Source organism: Lissotriton vulgaris, chromosome 2_1, assembly GCF_964263255.1.
Source record: "Lissotriton vulgaris chromosome 2_1, aLisVul1.2, whole genome shotgun sequence".
Taxonomy (NCBI): Eukaryota; Metazoa; Chordata; class Amphibia; order Caudata; family Salamandridae; genus Lissotriton; species Lissotriton vulgaris.
The window spans coordinates 1370078913-1370101823 of NC_141687.1; positions in this window are offsets into that span (position 1 = coordinate 1370078913).

The window sequence follows — 22911 nt, forward strand, 5'->3', positions numbered from 1 at the left end:
GCATACCTAAAAACTAATTTGAAGCACGTAAGCCACAGCCATTACAACGTGTGTCCGTCACCAGAAAGCCATTATCATGCTTATGCCTTTATCATGGGTGGCAAATGTATATGGCTAATGACATACTCGTGCTCTCATCATTATCATTGCAGGTTTTTCACCTGCTCAGTGCTTCAGGCACCACTAACTCAGTGACCAAAGAGGCCACTCATTTAGTAGTGGGCCCCCTTGTTCGATAGTTTGGGAACAACTCTAAAATGACGCAGAACACGTGTGCCCTGTCTTTTTACACATAGGGTCACGTGTGTAGTGACGGATGTGCTGGATGGGTGTGGTGTGGGTGTATACCAGCCATGAGAGAGTGTGTGTTGATCTGACAACTAGACATGCAACTAAGAAATCACTACAATGGAAATCTGGGCTTTGTACTGTTGTTGTGTTTTCCTGGTAGCGTAAGCACAGTCGGCTGTACTAACGTATTCAGTCTTGATTAATTTACCACCTCCCCCAGGGGATTTTAAATGTTGGGAGAGGGGTCAATAATTGTTCTGATTTTTCTCTTTTAGCGTGCAGTACTATATTGTTTTATAAAATGTATAAGTCTTCAAACTATCTTTACTCTTACGAAGTACGGCTGCTATTTCTGTAATTGATTTTAAAAGTAATATACGCTTTTTTAAAGTTTTAAAACACTATGTTCATGATTATCCCAGATAATTTCTTCCCTTAATATGTACATTAAATACATAAATATATGTTTTTGAACAATTAGAATCTATTGTGCCGTACGCGTACGGTGCGGCGTATATGAAGTCACGCGGGATATGTTTTTCATAATGGGGGGCCTAGAGGATCTGCCCTGCGCGGGGATCGCTACCCCCGGATCTTTAACTATATGTATGTGGGGGGCTCATGGCCACCCGGAGTTCCGGGGACCGCCTCCTCCCCCACTCGAGCCCCCCCGGGGCCTCTTTTTATTAAAAAAACTGTGCAAAGGGTTATGTGGTATTTTTCTTTAGTTTCTGTCTTATAGAAAATCCAGGGTAAATATAAAAAAAAAATTGTACAGCCACTCCCTTTCTGCCTGTTACCATAGTAACAATTAATGGATCACTTGCGTGAGTACAGAGGTTAGAAGTTCATAACAATATGTTGCTAATTGAAATAGTTACTGTGCTGGAGATTTATATTTATTTTTTTCATAGGAATCGTTAGTCGTAGAAGAAGTCAGTGGAAAAGTTTTGTTAGTTATTTCTTCCTGTTCAGGGAGTATTGGGGTAAAGTGCTCCAAGCGGGACTTTACGAAGTTTAATGTCCATTGGCTGTGAAGAATTAAAAGTAGTAGGTTTAGCAGTCATTCCTTGCTCGTCTGTGGAACAACATGGACATTTTATTGACTAAAGTGTTCCAAGCACAAGTTTGCTACTTATTGGGTGGGAACGGTTCACTGTTGTCAGTGATATTGTGATGCATTTTCCAAAGGAGTATGGGGAAAGAAAGTAGTAGAGGGCAGGTTAGGAACACTATTAACTCTGTACAGTGCCCATAAGCTGGTGGAGAGGAATTATGAGGGAAACAATTTTTTTTATATGTTTCGAAGGGCCATTTATATAATTGCTGTGTGGTGTGTAAATCACTGCGGAAAAAATGACAGTATCTTGCGCTGTTTTCTTTTATCAAGTTTGTAGGTGACATACTTCTTAGGAGTACTATTTACTTATAATGTGGTGTTTACTTTCCTGATGGGGAGGTGTGGTTGTGCAGCCAAAAATTCAGTCTAGGTTTGAAACAGTTTTTATTAAGCAAATACAAATAAACTTTCTTCAGAAACTGTTGTTGTATAAATGAAAGGGGTGACAATAAAAAATGGAATTTCATAAAATATCAGTTAAGCGTGGCTATATATTTCTTTTTTGTGCTACAGTTTGTAAAAGTGTTGCCCCACATTCTTGTTGATGTAAGAGGGCATCAGTTAGTTTTAGATAAAGTAGAATAGAAGTGCTGCAACAAACACTCTTGCACTACATTATCTCAGATCAAGAGAACAAGTAAAACAGTAAAATTGGAAAGGGGCGACCATTCGGTCCCCCCGAACGTATGGTGGAGTACCACGATCCCCCCGGGAAGCCATCTTGGGCGGGAGGCGTGTCTCGGCTGGTATGCCCGAAGCGGCGTAGCCGGGGCGCGCCTTTTTCCCGCCCTAGAGTGGGCTGGCCTAGACACCAACGCGGCCGGCCACGCCCTCGGAGGCAGGCGGGGGCGGGTTTACGCCCACCCTGAAGACGGATAAAAGGAGCGGAAGCCAAGAAAGCATCCTCTTGTTCCTGTGCTCTGAAGCTGCACCTCCCCGCTGCACGTGAGCTCGAGACGGAACGAAGAGCCAATTTTGAGCGTTGTAATCCCTCTTTTTGTCTTACAGATATCCCGTCTAAAGAATGCCCAAGAAGGTCGGAAAGCGGGTCGGTACCGATAAGATGCTCCGGATGCTCATGAAGGAGATATCCGATCTGAAGAAAAAGGTTGAGGCCAAGGACGGGGAGGGAGGACCGAAACGGCCTTTACCGGGAACAATCCCCGGTGGAAAGAACAAGAGGCCCAGAAGGGGAGCACTTGGGGTGGAGACCCCGGTTCCCTAAGCGCCACGAGAAGAGCCAACCCCGGCGCCAAAGGAGGGGAACCCAATCCCTGTGGTAGTCACCCCTGCGAACAGGGAGGATATGCCCCCCGAGTTAGCGGCGCAATTGGCAGCGTGGTTGGGAAACGATAGCGAGGGCACCACGGCTGACGACGCCCGGGCAGTGATGAGACAACTGCGGGAATCGAGGGAGGCCGCGAAAGCTCCATCTCCTGTTCTCCCGCAGGTCCCAGCGGTTGGAGGTACAGCAGGCCCAAGTTCGGCGACAGGCGTGGGGTCTACTTCAGGTAAGCGGCCATTGCCGATTGCGGGGGGGGACTCTGCACCTTCTCGAAAGGAGAAGATTGCCCAGCACGTCCCACTAGAAGTCAAGGAGTTGATTTGGGCGGACAAATATGTAAACATGTTTTCATTGCTTACCGACCATTACGAGATCGAGCATGTAAAGAGTCAAAAGGAGCTCATGCATCCGAGTGTTTGGCGCGCTAAAATGGCCACCTTTAAGGTTGAGGAGTCCATTGGTACTTGGGGCAGAGCGTGGGGAATTTTTACTTCCATCATGGGGGAACGCAGACCTGAGTTGTTGACCGAGTTACCCATCTATCAGTCACGTATTATGGAGTATTCTGTGGCGTATGGGGGCAATCAGTGGTTCTGCTATGATAATCTGTTCAGAAAAGCTAAGGAACACGACCCGTTGTTGTCCTGGGACTGTTATGACTCTGTGTCTTGGCAAAAAATGGAGAGTACAGGGATGTTGAAAATGCCTTTAGTAGGGAGTAACGGGGGGGAATCCTCCCGCCAAAACTCTGGGACGCCCTTTCGGACAGGTACAGGTAACGAGTCCCACACAAAGCCAAGTGGCAACACAGGTAAAAAGGGGATATGTTGGAATTTTAACAGGGGCAAATGTACCAGGCCTCAAGGGTCATGCAAATTCAGACATGAGTGTGGGGGATGCGGGCAGCCATCCCATCCTGAGTCCATGTGCAGAGCCAAAACTGGTGATAACGGTGGCAAGGGAGGCGCCAAACAGGTCTAATGTAGTCCGAGGGGCGCCTTTACCGACCCCGATTGATACCATGGCAATGATTCCTTGGCTCAACGAATACCCAGATTACGCTTCCGCTGGGGTGTTGCGGAACGGGTTTTCATATGGTTTCCGCATCCCAGTGGGGGATTTTCAGGGGGTACCGGACTGTAAGAATCAAATGTCGGTTTTACAGCACACGGCGGTGGTTCAAGTAAAGATTAGGAAAGAGGTGACTCGAGGTCGTGTCGCCGGTCCCTTCGATTTGCCGCCAGTTGCTGATTTTGTGTGTTCTCCTCTGGGGGTGGTTCCCAAGAAGGACCCGGGGGAGTTTTGGCTGATACACAATTTGTCAGCCCCACATGGTCTTTCCGTAAATGATGCGATAGATCCAGAAGTATGTTCGGTGCGGTACGCATCTTTCGATGAGGCCGTCGCCATGTTGAATCGCCTGGGGCCCGGGACGCTGATGGCCAAATCGGACATCGAATCAGCGTTCCGGTTGCTCCCGGTACACCCAGACGATCAGCGTCTCCTTGGTTTCCAGTTTCAGGGTCGATATTACATGGATAAATGTATGCCGATGGGATGCTCAATTTCATGTTCCTATTTCGAAAAATTCAGTTGTTTTCTGCAGTGGGTATTCACGAGGAAGACGGGTTTTCACCATGTTATGCATTATCTCGATGACTTTCTGTTTCTGGGGGCAGCCGGGGATTCTGAGTGTGGACAGGCCTTATATGAATTTTGTGTCCTAATGAATCAATTCGGTGTGCCATTGGCGCCAGGTAAGACTGTGGGTCCCTCGACCTTGATCGAGTTTCTGGGGATCGAGCTCGACTCGGTGGAGGGTTGCTTTCGATTACCGAAAGAAAAAGTGTTCAAATTCAGGTTATCCCTTGAGACATGTATTCGTGCAGCGAAAGTAAACCTGCATCAATTGCAACAGGTGGTGGGTCAGTTGAATTTTGCCCTAAGAGTAATGCCGATGGCACGCCCCTTTTCCCGCTCGATTGCACAGTCCATGGTTGGCTTGAAGGAGGGACATCATCGTACGAGACTCTCGGCAGAGGTTCGCCAGGACATGCGCATTTGGATTGCATTCCTGGCGGATTTCAATGGTCGAATTGTCTGGAATAAACCAGCAATGTCTTCCGAGGAGTTGGGGCTATGGACAGACTCGGCGGGGAGTATGGGTTTTGGCGCCATATTGGGTACACAATGGTCGGCTCAAAAATGGCCGTCATGGTGGCATGAGTGCGGGTTGACGAGTAACATTGCTTTTCTCGAACTGTTCCCTATTCTGGTGGCCTTGAAAACATGGCCAGAAGGGTTTAAGGATCACTCTGTGGTGTTCTGGTCTGATAACATGACCGTGGTTGAGTGTATCAATAGTCAGGCAGCTCGTTGCAAATTGATTTTGAGACTGCTCAAGGAAATTGTGTTGTGGTGCATGCAACTAAATGTACTGTTTAGGGCGCGACACGTGCCGGGGGTGATGAACCAAGCGGCTGATGCGCTCTCTCGTTTCCGTATGCAGGCCTTCTGGGGTTTTCTGCCCACAGCGGACCCGGTGGCGGCACCCTTTCCCGAAGCTCTCTGGTCTCTCGGTGCCCCGAACTACAAGACCTCGTGGGAGAGAGTTTAGCACCCAGGACGAGGAAGGCATATGAAGGGGCGTTCCGTTCCTATTGGGCCTTTTTGGGTACTGCCGGGAGGGAGCTTTGGGGTCTGGAAGAGTGTGTAGTGAGATTCCTGCTCTCTTTACGTCACGCAGGCAAGTCAGTAGCTACGGCCCAGAGGCATCGGGCCGCCATTTCCTTCATGGCAAGGGCTCATGGGATCCAGGACCCGACAGCGTCTTTCGTTGTACAGAAAGCGCTACGTGGGTGGCAACGCCTTGAGGGTCGCAGAGTAGACGATAGGCACCCGATAGGTCTGGATAGGTTGGCCCTGTTATTTTCCGTGCTACCGGTAACATGTTCATCCCAGTACGAAGCAGTGTTGTTCCGAGCCGCATTTGCATTAGCATTCCATGGGGCTATGCGGGTAAGCGAATTAGTGGCAAAGAACAAGCAGGATACGATGGGGGGACTGTGCCGGGAACACATTCAGGTCAGGGAGGAGACGATGACGGTCTCGTTTGTCAGGTCCAAATCCGATCAGGAGGCAATCGGGGACTGCGTAATCATCCAGAGGATCCCCGGGTCTGCCATGTGCCCTGTTGGGTGCGTAGAGGAATATTTAGCGCAAAGGGTGGCAGCATGGGGGGGGACCTTGTTGAGACACGCTGACGCCACCCCACTGACGAGGTTTCAGTTTCAGCGGGTGCTTGCGATGTCGATTTCTGCCGCGGGCTTGAACCCCGGCGACTTTGGGACCCATTCCTTCAGAATAGGGGCTGCTACGGAAGCTACAGCCAGGGGTCTGAATGTTGATCAAATAAAACGTGTGGGGCGTTGGTCCTCGAACTGTTATAAGAGGTATGTACGGTTGCACATGTTGTGATGCTATAACGTGTACTCACGCTTCTTGTTTTTTGTTTGGTTTTCAGTTTCGCAAGCCTACGAGGTGGGGCGGACTGTCCAGTCGACCCGACACCGGGCGGCCAGCGGTCAGACATTACTGGCTGGGAAAAAGGAGGTGTGGGTCATGGGCCACTCATACGTGAGGCGTGCCGCGGACGTATTCAAAGCAGGTGACATGACTCACGTAGCAGGGGAATACGGGTACAGTGTGTCCTTCTACGGAAAGGGCGGGCTCTGTATTGACCAGTTTCGATCATTTTTCGAGGGCTTGTTAGGGCGGACAAGGTCACCGCCGTCTGTAGTCATAGTACATCTTGGGGGCAATGATTTGGTGACCACTGGTAGACGACTTCTTCTTGAGGCGATGCTTTCCACGGTAAGTTGGTTGGCGAGAAGAGTTCCAGGGTGCACAATTGCATGGTCCCATATGATCCCACGGAAAGTGTGGCGGGGGGCTATTTCAGTTACTGCTGTGAATCATTCAGTAAGGAAGATAAATAACAAAGTGAGTAGATTGTTTCGTTCAAATACACTACATTCTGTTTCACATGGTTGTATCAAAGGGGACAGTATGTATTTGGGGGACGGCGTTCATTTGTCCCGGGTGGGGAACGAGTTACTCATAGGAGACTTCTTAGCCTGGTTAAGGGGTTTGCAGCATGACCTTTAGGTAGGAGTGTTTTTGTGGGGGGTCCGGATAGCCGGTCAACTATCCGGCCTGTGGCGGTAAGGTCATGATCGGTGAGCAGTAATTGGAAGATCCCTATGAGGGGGCGTCACCCATTACGGATGGGAGCGCGCGGGGGAGGTGGCCAATTGGCCCCTCAACGGGGAGGCGGTCCTGTCTAAGGAGAGGCCGCCGGAAGGAAAGGAAAGGTGGTCAAGGCCCCTTCCTGGATAGGAGGGGCTACGGCCCCTCCTGGAGAATTTCCCGGGGCCAGGACATCTGCGACGGCAGATGGGTAAGTTGTGTGGGGTGCGGGAGGGGGTTTACGCTACCTTTTAGACACCTCACACGAGTCCTCGAACGACCGTTAAATGGCGTCGAGTCTATTGGGGCCCCCGTCAAGTACAAAGGGAAATTGGTAGATGCACTTGAGGTACGCCTCGGTGCGGTCGCCCCTCTCACAAGTGAGGGGGGTATGTCTGGTTTAGGGATCTGACACCGGTTACGACCTTGCCGTTGGCCCTTAACGTTAGGATGTACAATTTCAAGTCAAATGTTTTGTAGGATGTTAGTTCGGCTAGGAGAACCTCTGTATTAGAGATCTGTTAAGGTTAGCCAAACATCGTAATGTGGAAATGAAATTGTACATAATATGAAACTGTTATTTTAATGTTTTAAATTTTGTTTCATATTTTTAATAAATACGGCCGGGAAGGGTTTACTCCCTTCCCGCCTTCCAAAAATTCAAGAACTGTTTCCGGTTTCCCAATTCTTGGGGATTGTGTTGAGAGGGGGTGGCGGGTATCTCGGCCATAATAAATTATTTCATATTACATAGAAATGCATGCATTATTATTTTTCAAATTTGTATTCTGTACAATTCAGAAACTTGCTACAGTGTTTACAGGTTGCAGACTGTTCCGCTAATAAAACACATACTCACTAAAGAATATATAGAATGGTACTCTTATAATATATAGCACAGGTCCAATATATTCTTTAGGGAGAATGTGAATATGAATCGCAAGTAAGAATAGAAATTAGAAAATAACATTCAGAAATGTAGGGTTTATTAAATATTTAAAGTAACAAAGTATGCATGATAGCTATATTTTAATATATACTAGCTTACCCGTTGCACGTTGCTGCGATATCAGAAGAAAGGAAATTCAAGGAAACTTTTTAAGATAACATTAACTTTACATTGTGTCATTGTTATTGAAACATATTCATTTTATTTTTGAAAACATTTTTAAGTGTGGCTTGAGCAGTGCGCCCTCCATTGGCTTCCAATCTTGATTCTGGTTGCTCTCCTGTTTCATTCGAGTGGGCTTGAGCAGTGCGTAATTGATCTGTTTCCAATCTTGATTCTCCTTGCTTGTTCATTTGAGAAGAACAGGCTTGAGCAGTGCGTATTCGATCGGCTTCCAATCTTGATTCTCGTTGCTCGTTTGTTTGAGAATTACGGGCTTGAGCAGTTTGTATTCGAACAGCTTCTAATCTTGCTTCCCATTGCTCGTCCATTTCTGAACTTTGTAATGCCTTTTTCTTTTGTGCTTCTGATGTAGATTGACCAGTCGATTTCCGTTTGGGGTCATAACTGTCGACGATGCTCGCAAATTTGCTGTCTATTTCAGCATTTGAAAGATTATGAGGGCCCAGGGGGGCCGATTTTTAAAAACATTTTTTGACAGAAAATATTCCGGGAGTGTACTTAACAACTTCCCAAAGTTTCATGGTGATCGGAGGAATGGTGTAGTAATGCATAAAGGACAAACAGACAGACATACTTTAGTTTTTATATATATAGATAAAAATATCTGATCAAGTACTTCTTAATGTTTGATAATTGTATTACAGATGGCGCTGAAATATCTTCCATTCCTCTTCTGTAGCAATAGGACAATCTATTATGATATAACGATTGATACCATTTTTACAGTAAAAAGAAAAGAAAAATAAAGTTATGTATTTAACAGAACATCCATGATGAAATACTGTCGAGTGGTAATTAATTACTGAACTTCTTTACTCCGGGAGATGAAAAAGTTTGATCTTCGTGGCAATGGGTTATAAACTCCTCTGAGATCATGACGGTGAGAATATTATTATGTATATATTCTCACAGCATATGATCACAAGGGGAAAATAGACTGAAAGCCGCAAGCCGGTAACGTTGCTTACTTATCGTTACTGTTTGTGACGATGGATTGTGAATTCCACTAAGATCACCATGACTGTTAATGTTATAATATACATATTAACAGTATGTGATCTTTAGGGGAAAACACAATAAGAAGTGTAAGATTGTGACTCTAATTGTAAATGTTTAGGGTTTGCGTCGACGGGTCAGCAACACCTCTCGAGCGAAGTACAGTATCAATATTATAATATAAAAAGTCATTATATATAAGATGAAAGGACCCAGAAAAGGATCAATATTTGTTATAATCTATTTGTTTCTAAAAACAAGCTGCTGAAGTTACAGAGAAAAAGCAAAAAACATGCACTAACATTTTTTCTACATATAAAAGTTTAAATATTGACAAAAAGCCACAATTTATAACTAAGTACTATGCCTATGCCATATTGAAACAACTTACAACTCCGGAATATGTTTGTTGATGCAAAAAGGGAATCCAATGATAGAAAACGGAACCTGCAAAAGAGATTGGCGATTTAAAAATAGCTCGCGAAAACGAAACTAATTGCACAGTAGGTGTGGTTTAAATAGTTTTTGGTTCTTTAGTAGTCTATGGAAGGAAGATGTGGCTCCACCTATTTAGATGGCATGTTTTGCAGTTTACATGTGCTCACGTTTTTACTGTTTTTCTTCTGCACGTGTTCGGAAAAGTTACAAACTGTGAAGCTGTAAAGGTTTCGATTTTGATAGTAACACGTATAAGGTATTAATATCCACATACGTTGCAGAGTTTAAAAAGTGTTATTCTGTAAAATGTGTTCTTTGCATTTTCATGATTAAAAGCATCTAAATAGAAGACGTATAAAAAATATCGTTATCTTTAGAAGAAAAAAAATGAATTAATATTGGTTATTTTTATGGTTCTTAATTTTAAAAATGCTAGCATTTGTAAATCGTAATCCTACCCTCTGAAAGGTGTGCTGGCGCATTCAAAAATAGAACCTAAAATTTTCCAAAAAATGGAGATACCAATATCAGTTAGAACAACCTATTCAGTAATTCCAAAATCTACATACACATCAACTCATTCACCAAAAGTTCTTTGTAGTCACTCATACATGTACTCACTCATCATATGTACTCATACACCTATACATCCTGTTACACACGTACACTTATACAGAGAGTTATTCACACATATACTCACACATGGAAATACCCTATCAAACATCCATTTACTTGCATATACAGCTCTACACACACCACTACACTTATTTCTACAGAAACGTACAAATACTTACTCTCTTAAACAATCAGTTATAGAAACACATACTTATTTATACAGGAACTCTTCCAATCTGTCAGTCATATATCCTTACTTATATACATCAATACTCACATATACTAGTTTAAAACATATGTACTTACTCATAAAGACACTATTGAGGAAGTCATTCACTCACTAACACACCCTTACACACAATCATCCACCCATACAGTCCTGCACACATGCTGTCTTCAAAACACATACAAACATGTGAGTCAGTTATTCATGTGTGCGCTAAGTAATACCCCCCACCATTCCATACAGACACTCATTCTGATATTCAAAAAACCAACTAATAACCTATATAGACACTCATGTAGCTACTCACTAACCCATGCAGCCACTTATACATAAAGTGAGACACTGATACAGATATTTACATATTTAAACATTACTCGCTAATACATGTATTCACTAAGATATACTTAATAAGTCAGTTATACAATCAATTTTACAACAAAAAAACATTTAGACACTTATTTACCCATTTATTCTTCCATCAAAATTTAGATATACATATATTCACTGAAAAAACCACAGGTTTCAGCCACGTTATAGTTAGGAATTAGCATTTAAAAAACCTTAGAAATTCACTGAAAAAAACATAGGTTTCACACATGTTATAGTTAGCTGGACATTTCACTCATACAAAACCATTGAAATTCCCCCGTTATAGTTTGTTCAGCTAACCAATAAGTCAGTTATGCAATCATTTTTACCCAAAAACATCCATTTAGACACTTATTTACCCATTTATTCTTCCATCGACCTTTAGATATACATATATAAAAAATATTTATTTTTCAGAAAGACACATATTCACAGGATGATGTCATCAGTGATGTCATCAGTGATGTCACTGACCATGTCATGAGTGATGTAATATGTGCATCAGCAGTGCATTGCGGGCGCGCGAGTTATAGTTAGCTGAACTAACTATAACGGGGGAATTTCAATGGTTTTGTATGAGTGAAATGTCCAGCTAACTATAACATGTGTGAAACCTTTGGTTTTTTCAGTGAATTTCGAAGGTTTTTTAAATGCTAATTTCTAACTATAACGTGGCTGAAACCTATGTTTTTTTCTGTAAATATATATATATCCGTGAGCAAGAGGTAGGCTTACCTCGAAACGCGTTGGGGTTGTTTTTACCAATAAACCTGAGCACTGCAAAATCGATTTGGGCCTCGACTCTGGTGTCTTTGCATAAAAGGATTACGCCAGGAATTGATGCATATTGAGGTTTGGTGATCCCGCCGAGCGCCCGCTGTGGAAGCTGCAGAAGCACGCCATCGGTGTGTTTTGGATATATATATATATATATATTCACTGAAAAAAACATAGGTTTGACACATGTTATAGTTAGCTGGACATTTCACTCATATAAAACCAATGAAATTCCCCCGTTATAGTTACTTCAGCTAACTATAATTTGCGTGCTCGCAATGCACTGCTGATGACTTCACATATCAGATTACTCATGACATCATCTATTAAATGGGTTAGTTTTGAAAATTACATATTTTTTATATATGTAGATCTGAAGGTTGGTTGAACATGAATTTAGTATATAAGTGTATATACGGTTGGTTTTTTGGTGAAAAATAGATTCTATAACTGACTGATAAACTATATCTTAATGAGTACATGGGTTACTGAGTAATGTTTAAATATATACATATCTGTGTCAGTCTATCAGTTTCTGTTTTAGTGGCTGAATGTGTTGATGAGTAGCTATATGACTGATACATTATGTCTATGTAGGATATTGTTTCTTTATTATTAGTAAGAGTGTCTCAGTGTCTAAGTGTTAATATGCTACATTAGGAGATTTTACATATTGCATACATACAAGAATCAGTGACATACTATTCCTATATGTTGTAGGCAGCATATGTTAGATATTAGATGTTAACAGTGATGTCAAGAGTGATGTCACTGATCATGTGATGAGTGATGTAATATGTGAAGTCATCAGCAGTGCATTGCAGGCGTGCGAGTTATAGTTAGCTGAAGTAACTTTAACGGGGGAATTTCATTGGTTTTATATGAGTGAAATGTCCAGCTAACTATAACATGTGTCAAACTTATGTTTTTTTCAGTGAATTTCATAGGTTTTGTAAATGTTACTTCCTAACTATAACGTGTGTAAAACCTATGGTTTTTTTCAGTGAATTTCATAGGTTTTTTAAATGCTACTTCCTAACTATAACGTGTTTAAAACCTATGGTTTTTTCAGTGAATTTCATAGGTTTTTTGAATGCTACTTCCTAACTATAAACGCTTTAAAACCTATGTTTTTTTCAGTGAATTTCATAGGTTTTTTAAATGCTAATTTTGAACTATATCGTGAATGCAACCTATAGTTTTGTCACTGAATATCTGCAAATATTCTTTTCAGAAAGAAACAGTTTTCTTGACTATCAGAGTTGTATAGGGACTCCTTGTAAAGCGCTAGTGGATTAGAAAGTCTCTACCTTGCCTTATTTTGAACGTATTGAAATTTGTCAGTAAATGGAGATCGCCTTTGTAAACTTTTGTGCGTGACCGGATGCACACACCCCAGTATTTTTCAAAGACATGAAACGTTTTATACTTTAACAATTTTGTGCTTGGATCCCCTTCAGAAGATGTACAAAATCAGGATGTATTTAGGTTTACTCCTTTTCACGTTTTAAAACTTCAGTAAATTAGACCGCTACTTCCAAATGACGTACGTGACAAGATACTGTCACCGCGTACACGTCCTGATGCGTGCATGTGAAGTCATGTGACTTCAAAACAACATTTCCAATTGGTTTTTAGTAGTTTCTGTTCTCTAATTTTCACACATCCCACCCACTTCCCTCCCTCACAACGTACACATCCTAATGCGTGTATGTGAAGACATGTGACTCGAAAACAACAATTCCAATTGGTTCTTAGTAGTTTCTATTCTGGAATTTTCACGGACCACTCCAACCAGTTCCCTCACTATCTTTTGTACTCTGAAGGGAGAACAACGTTTTACATCTTTCTGAACACTTCAGTGAAATGGCTGTGTGGAAGTGCTTATATCAAACATGACACTGGTATAATCAGGATAGACAAATAAATGACACAGTGATGGAAAAGTTTCTTTATTTTTTATACTTACCTAAGAAATAGTAACAAAGTAAAAGTACATTTCTTTTAAAAACATAGTATCTGTGGAAGAAAAGTAAAAATAAGATTATAATGTACATTTCATGAAACAAAAAAAAGTATGACTGAATGAAACAGAAAGTAAAAGAAAAAAAGACTGAGGGAGAGAGAGAGAGAGACAGAGACAGAATGTCTAGTATATAAATCAATAAGTAACATAATTAATTGAAAAAGATAATAGCACTGAAGGAATGAGTGTCTAAACAAAAGTAAAGTGAGAGAGAAAATAAGAGTATGATCAGTGATAGTACACGAATTAAAAAGTCTCCTAAAGAAACACAGTAACAGTACAGGAATATATTAAGGAGATAAATAAAATAAAGGAAAAACACTTAGAGAAACAGAGTGAAAAAGGGTGAGTAACAGAAGGTAAACAGAGTACAAATAGACAAGCACTGCAAGACACATATAAATAGAAATAAAGTAGGGTAAGAGAAGTAAAGTATGGGCCTTATTTATGAAGGCCTTGCGCCGCCCATGCGTCATTTTTAACATGAGAAAAATTGGTGCATCGGTGGCGCAAAGCTTTCATAAATGAGGCCCTTTACATTTAAGTTTAAGAATTGAGCATAATTAATGAAAGCAGAGTAAGGGAACAAATATTAGATACGGTAAGACAAACGAATTAAGATTCTAGAAACAAAAGTGATGCAAGGTCAATAAAGGTGAGTCACCATGAGACAACAGTAGAAAGAAACTGAAGAGATAGATAGACTGAATAAAATAGTGACAGAAAAGATGTTAGAGAAACAGGAGAAAAAACTTAAACAACGCAAAATGTGAATGAGTTAAACGGAATAAGTGTGACTGAACAGTACTGAGAAAGAAAGGGGATGAAAAGAATAAAGATGAGAGAGAGGCAGACAAAACTCTTGGATGTTATTAGTTGTACTTACCTTATAAATGTAATATCTGTGGAAGACAGTAAAAAAATGTGTTATAATACATATTTCTAAATCCACTGTAACAAAATAACTTAAACAACATATTACATGGTTTATTTTTGCTGTCCTCAGAATATATTGATTTTCACTATAAACAGTGATTTCAATAGTAATCATCATGTAACAGCGGGGAAAAAAAACCCATACAAAATCTCTATACATAATATAAATACCTGAAAAAAACATATATTAAATGTTTTTCTCTAATTCGCAATTTCTTGAGTAAGCACAGTACATCTTCCACGTTACAAACTAATTAAACTATACCACTTATTTTTAAAAACGTCTCAACAAAGCCCCGTGCAAGTATCTTCTTTAAAAATCTATCTTAAATACACATTTTCTTCTCTCATACCTTTCCGCGTGGCCAAATAGTATAAGTTAACTCGTTATTTTTTAAATACCTCTCAAAAAACATCTGTCCATGTATGTTCTAAAATAATTATCTGAAGTACTCATTGTCTTGTCTCATATTTTTCCGCGTGGCCAAATAGTATGAGTTAAGTAGTTATTTTCTCAAATTTCTTAATCTTAGTCTTATCCATTCTTTTCTGAACCTTTCCAGTTAAAAATTATAACGGGTTCTGTACCATCAAACATTAAGTAAACTTGTACCTGATGCTATCACTATGCCAAATACAAATGTCATTTTTAGATTTGCACACCCTCAGTCACATGATATTTCTAAACAACAGAGTTTCATATCTTTACAGTATTAATCTTCCTACACCAAGTCATTTTACTGAAATTTGGGTTGCAAAAATAGCAGATAAGAGTTAGTTAGGTCAAAAGGCAAACATTTCTCAAAAGACAATTGACTATCATTGCAAAGCGTCCAGCCTGTTGCACATTTCAAATAAGCTGTGTAATGTCCCGATGATGTTGAAGGCCCTTCATGAAAAATAATAGCTACAGTTACAAATGTTCTTCTAGAAATAGATACTTGAGAAGCTACAAAATTTTTAATTAAAGTTAACAATTTACTGCCATCAGCTCTGCATCGTTGAAACATTAAAATTACATATTGTCCATTTCTGTGGATAGATAAAGTTGATAACATTTCAGACTTACATTGAGAACAGACCATGTTCTGATGCGCATATTTAACTAGTTTATTAAAAGACACTTCTTTACAGTCTGGTAATGTTAAATATATAAATATTTCACTGTGTATATCAGTAGTACTAGAAAATGAACAATTATCACAATTATGTTGCCATTTATAAGAAAGGCCAAAAAGACTATCAATATCTACACCTTCATCTTCCAAAACTGTACACATATACATAATAAATTCCTGACAATCTTGCTGACTATTCTGAGAAAATTGATTTAGTCCTGCACATATGTCTAAAACATTCCTTAGTTCTGAAACACTTGCTACTTCACTATTACCGCTGCTACATTTTTCAAATACAGAATTTAACAAACAACAAAATGTTTGCTCCTGATTTTGTACAAACAGTTGCTTAACATTTTTTAGAAAAAAAACAACATTAACTACTACATTTGCATAGCAGTTGACACCATACCTGTTTTCAAACTTAAATCCAACAATCTCTTTAATACTAACCTTTCTCTTACTCTTACCAATGACAGCTACATCTTTTTTTCTTCGTTTCTCGACTACTTCGGTACATTTTTCCTCATTTCTCCTTTTCTGACCAACCATACACCTTTCAATTAAAGAATATTGAGGTAAACTTGGAGCATATTCTCTTCTTAACCTATTATACTCCTTTACACAATTTAAATCTGCACTAATCTTTGTCTCATCAAAATCAATTAGATAAAGTCCACATAAAGTTCTAACTCGAGATCAAGCAACATACGCCATACCCTCTTTGAATACAGTGCTTCCAATATTTACCAAAGCACAATCTACACTTAAACCTTGAGATTTGTGAATAGTCACTGCATATGCCAAACAAATTGGAAATTGCTTCGGACGGACATATACGTCTTTCACAAGCAAAAAACGAGTTGAACAACGACTAATTTGTTGAACTTCCTCAATTCCATCAAATTTTATTCTTAAAAATTCAATCTCATCTCTATTTGAGTAATTGACAAAATCAACAACATTACCCATTGCTCCATTTACCAATCCTCTTTCTACATGTAAATTTCTCCGTAAAATTATCCGACAATTTAAACATATATACAGATTTTTCTCTAAGCCAGCAGGTTTAGATATAGATTTCTGAAGAGAATCCAATTTTAACTTCAACTTTTCAGACAAAACAATAGTACTACCTTCATGCTCTATTCTATCTTTAGCTTCCAGTTTCTTAATTTCTTGATTTTCTAACTTCAACATTTTTTCATTGAAAACCGAACATTCTTTGAGAGTTGGCATCAAGCAAATGACTAAACTTATCTACTACCTATTAACTATATATTTTCTCAGGTACATTATCTTCATTAGGAAACAGCTTGGAAACTAATCGTGTTCGTAGAGTGTCTTTCGCATCTTCAGTTAGTTTTCCAATCCTTATATCTTGAAGAATATATCCATATTTAGTATCCTTTGCCTGTCACATATTTTGAATCAGTTCTGTATATTTGAAATGTAACCATATATTAACATTTCCAATACTGCCCAGGTACTTTCTGGTCTCTTCATGCGTAACAGTTTCAAATACAGGTAGTCCTTTCACAGGAGTTAGCTGCAGTAGATCTCCAAAAACTATGACATGTTTACCTCCAAATAACACATCATACTCTGTCTTAAGTATCTGTTGCATTCTTAAATGCACAAAAGCAAGCATTAAATTGGATACCACGCTTACCTCATCAATAATGAGAAGTTTCATTTTTTTAAGGACTCTAGGAACTTCAAAACAAGCTTCTCCAGATAGCTTGTGATATTGTAATTTGTTTTCATGTTCAACTGGCAGCATCAGTAAACGATGTAAAGTAATACCTTTAATATTATGTGCTGCCAATCCAGTTGGAGCAGTAACAACACAAGACAGTGTTGACTGAGTTATTTGCTGTAGATATGTAGTAATTCCTTTAATTAGGAAACTTTTACCAGTTCCAGCTTCTCCACTTACATATAGTCGAATAGGTTCAAATGACATACATGAGCAATCTTTTTTCTCATGACGAAAGCCATGCTCAATGTGCTCTGTCACTTCATCATATATCTGTCTTTGCTCAAGATTAAATTGCTTCTTTAATTCTTCTAAGTTTATTACTTCCTCTTGACCTTGTTGCATTGCTCTTTCCACCTCATCCATGGCAGTAGCTGCTTCATTTTGGATAATTGGTTGTCCCAGTGGATCTTGACTTAATGAAGCCGAACTTTGACTACCTTGTGAACTGTCTCTAGCAATCTCCCCTGCAATTGTTGCTTCTTGCTCTATTTCATCATTCAACATTTGGAGATAATTACTAAAAACAGGACATTCGATACTACTTTTAGATGCGTTGAATGAATCTTCATAACTATCAAAGTCACCAAGTAGTTCCTGTTCTGTACGCCATGGTTTAAAGAGTTGCAAAAGAGCTAAATAGTAAAATTCTCTTTTGTCAGGTGTATCGCAACTCAGTTTTCGATGATTAATCAAGTGTCCTTTTCTTTGTTTCACCAGACATCCTTCACGTCCAATTACAGCGAGTACACCTTTATCAATATTCTCTGTAATATTCCTTTTAAAAGTGTAGTTTTGAAGTATTTCATACAGACAATTATTTTCAAGCAGAGTACTTCTATTTGGATAGTATGTATCCAACATATTTGTTTTCAGAATGTCTGTACTGTTTGGTTCTTTCTGTGCTAAATATTCAATTTCTTGCACAGGTTTCAGAACACGGTTTCGTGTTTCTGCAAGACCCAAACTCACCCAGAGGATAGTCCTTGATTTTGCATAAAGACTTGCTGATGATAACCGATTACAACATTAATATGCTCCAATTTCTTGATGAGACAACATCTTCAAACTGTACGTATACAATGTCTTGCTTAGGCTCTTTTCATGAGAAATTTCTTCCCACATCTCCTTCAGTTCCGTCTTTTCAGATTTCGTGATGTAAGATGTTACATATCGAGCCACAGCAATAGAGTTGTCTGCAACATATTGTATGTCCATGTTAGCATTCCACATTGACAAAATGACTGGGTTATAGTCATTTATATATTTGGATTCTTCACCTCTTCTTAAATTGTACGTATTTTTAGGTAACCTTCTTGTGATGTTATGTCGCAAAGATGACATCAAATTGTTGACTCTTCCTTTTGAAAGTACCGGTCGTGCAAATCCAAAACGACATTTGGTGTAGAATTTACTCTTTGATTAGAATTTTCGCCGACAATATTTTCCACAACGATGACTTTGAAAGCGTAACCCTTTTCCTCTTAAGTCCTTATCAGTTGTACTATTAGGTATGTCACAAGTGGCATACTGTTCAATAAAAGACAGTACAGTCTCATCCGAGTCTGTTCCAAATTTAGGAGCATCCTTGATCCATAACAGCATATGAATATGAGGAGCACCTCTTGCTTGATATTCTTTTCTCCAAAAGAAATCCAGTACTTCACCAAGAGGTGGATTTTTCTTGTTTGTAATAAAAGACATTATAGCTTCAAATCTATGATTAAAATATCTGCAAACATTAACCGGATCTAATGAACACAGTTCTCCAGGTGTCTTGTAGTTTATATTTTCTATGTTTGCATTCGCCTCCCGAAGAAATTCAAGTAAATCTTCCCAAGCATACTCTGCACAGCTTAGAGTTAAAAACCATGTAGGTGCTCCTAAGTTTCTAAGCATGCACTTCAAATCTCCATGACGACGGTACCAATACTCATTAGTACCACGCTGACAAGCCATTAAATTAATTAGGTGTGAATCCAAAACACTATCTTTCTGTTGCACTTTATCCATAAATTCCTTTGCTGAAACATTTTGCAGATGCACTCCACTTTTTAAGATATGGTTTACTGCATAAGAAAGACCAGATAAGTCACTCTCAAACAGAAGATGAAACAAATATGGAATGCATTGGCGAACCCTCGGATCTTCTGCATATAATCTTGTTGTCCGGTACTCAGATGCAGGAATCTGCATAGGTCGATCATCATATTATGTACCTTCACCTGTAGGGAATAACTGTGGGAAAAAACGACCTTCCAAACTTTCTTCCCATACACTAATAGGATTTCCTTTTGCTTTTTTCATCTGAAATAATTCAATAGCATTCCCTATTGCTTCTTTGGAATGCAGTGGATGAACACTGTAATGCTCATAAATTTCTTCACTTCTGGATAAGTCAACTTTTTCAATTTGTCCAATAGACAAATCATTGTCCTCTTCTTCACTTACTTCTTCTTCTTCTACGTATACATCTTTATAGTACTTATTGTTTTTGACTAAATACAACGTTGCCTTTTTGACTTTTCTAACATCCACTAAATCTTGCCAGATTTTCTTAATCTTTGTAGGTACACCATTACCTAGAACAACTAGAGGTTCCTCTTCTACATTTTCAACACCAATTGTTGCCATATATTTTTTAATCAAGTGGCAAATATACAACTCTACCCTTTAATCCTCTTTGTAAATCTGAAGGATTTAATTTGCCAGTCTTAGGCTCCATACGAACAATAGCCTGAAAAATATGTACACATTGAATCAAAATAGTCTCATAAGTATTTAAATCCATCAGTTCCGATGGTATATTTATCAACTCAAGATTATTATGGACAGCTCTAGCAGGCATTCTATTTTCATTTAATTTATTATAACAATACTTACAAATACCTTGCTCAAAACCCAAATCAAAATAGTTTTCTACCAACAAATAAGTTGCAAAATCTTTCCATTGACTATTACTTTCATCTTCACTTTTTAAATATAAATCAACTAACCTAGTTTGACTTTTGTAATGAATGAGTCGACAACACACACAAGGAAAATTTGGTTTCTCACCTGCAATGACCTTAAACTTTGTTATTTCCTGTTCACAAATTTCAATATTAAAATTTCCAACATTTTCTAACATATTTCCTTCTATAATTATATCAGTTTCTTCATTATCTTCCTCTGGACCAAAATAACTTACCTCAATTTCTCCACAAATCTTCTTAACATCTAATTCACATCCATGCAAAAGAGCATTATTTAACTGTTTAAGTTTAAGTGCTAGACTTTTTGCATAATACAACTTTCTCACTAATTTTCTCATTTTCGTATGATGTACTGCTAACATCCTGAAGTGATGTCACACACTCTGGCATATTTTTTTAGAAAGACAAGCCAGAGAATGGCCTTGCAGACCTATTTTTTCTCGCACTCTGCAATGATCTAATTCTTGCAACATTACAATTTTTTTTAAGACTTTCCTTAGTGTGCTTACGTAAGAAAGTGCGAAAGAAATCAATTGAATCCTGTCATACACTACAAATGCTACTACAATTCTAACTGTAAACAGGAACATTAGGACGTCCCTCTAAAACTTCTCCAGCCATCACCTCTTCTGCATTTCTAACCACAATGTTCTCTTTCTCAATTGCTCAACCATCCTTCACTTCAATGCTCGACCAGTGGTGTCAACTGCATGCAACAAATCGTTACTTTGAAAGTAACTCTCTTCATTAAAAAATGGCTCAGAAGTTGAAGAATGCATCCACTTCCCAGAAAACACTTTACAAAAATTACTTCTATTTATGTGTCTCTTCCATTTACTTTTAGCTTTTAAAACTCGGATTGCCTTATTTAGTGTATTTATTCTATTAAGTACTAAAATAAATAATTTTCTTTTTGTCTCAAACACGCGCTGAACAACACCCTCTATATGTTCTTTCTTCTTATAAAAAGCAGATCTTCTTTTACCAACTTTCTCCTTTTTTAATAAATTCGAAACTGCTCTGTTATAAAACATATGCTTCCTGATTTCCGTAAACTGATTCGTACGAGTTTTGCTGTTTACATTTTCCTCTCTGCTGATTCCAGAAACATTTTTATGTTTTGTTCCATTTCTCCTTCTAGATACTGATAACTGTTTTTCCTTTTGAACGTTATCGTTAATAGTTTTCCTTTGACATAATCTTCTTAACACCTTCGCTGCTAAGGGTTTTCCCCTCCGGTGCTGACTTTTTTGAAAGCACCTTTATTCATGACGAGCTCAGCTCGTCATAAGCACAGCTCAACCGTGCCTCATGATGAGCTGAGCTTGTCATGAGCATGGAAGGGGTTAAAAAAGCTTTGGTTTTCTTACCAGGAGCATTCTTCTTTTTATCCGTCCTTTGTTGTTTTGATAATTCTTGTATTTTTTTCCTGTTCAAATGGTATGTCCGTTTACAGAGCTTTCTTTTTTCACTTCTGGTCGGCATACTAATTTATGTTTCTGATGAAAATGACAATCTGTAAAACACAAACATAACAAATATTATAGTTGGCTACTAACATATAACATACAAATTAAAACCACAGATTCATTTTCAAAGTAGAATAAAGACAAAGAAACAGTCTCTGAACTGAGTAGGAAATCTTGTAGTGAATGTTGGTTCTAAATTTATGATAGTCCATAGCTGTGTTAACATTATAGACGTATTTTCTGATTCTAATTTTTAAAGCATACAAACAGCACACTGTTTTTCAAGAACTGTCGGTCATCCTAGTGCTTTAGTCTTTTTTACTATAATCTCTTATACTCTTCATGAGAACATGTCTTGTCATTCTCAAAAAGCAGATCAACGACGAATAGGACAAGAAAACTGTCTTCAAGAATGCTTTACTATCAAAAATAATTTTATTCATTTAAAAGTTCATAATCTAAAAGAACTTGAAGCATAATGTCATCAGGTACTTCTTCCAATTCATAGTCCTCATCCTCCAAACACTGCTCTTCCACTTCCACCATCTCTAAATAAGCACTGTCCAGTGAAATGTCCATAAAGTCCTCATTGTCATTGTTTTTTTCTCCTCAAACACTGCTTCTAATAAGTCCTCCATCAGGTCATTATTAATTTCAAAATTAATTTCCTTTTGTTCTGAATAATTCTCCATCTCTATTTAGTTTTCGTTCTTCTGTATCTTTTTAAAGAAATATAAAGACTAAATTATATCTTTTTCATAAATATATAACTTAAAAGTACCTTTATTAATTTTTAAACTACATATATTTTTATACTTTCTAACTCATTAACTACATATATTAAGATAGCACCTTCCTCTTGTTTTGAAAACAAATTGACACTATAACCCTAGACATTAACCTTTTTTTTGCATTAAATAATTACTGCTGTAAAAAGACATTTTACTGTCAAATTTGTTTTTAGATTTTCTAGATATCACAACTATTGATAAACTTTATAATTAATTTTTAGGGATTCATTTTCTGAGTTCACCACTACAAAGAGCTATTCAAACTATATACAGTCTGAAGGAGAGGCTCACATTGTACAAACCATAACATTTACTTAACAGATTACTACTTCCCACAGAG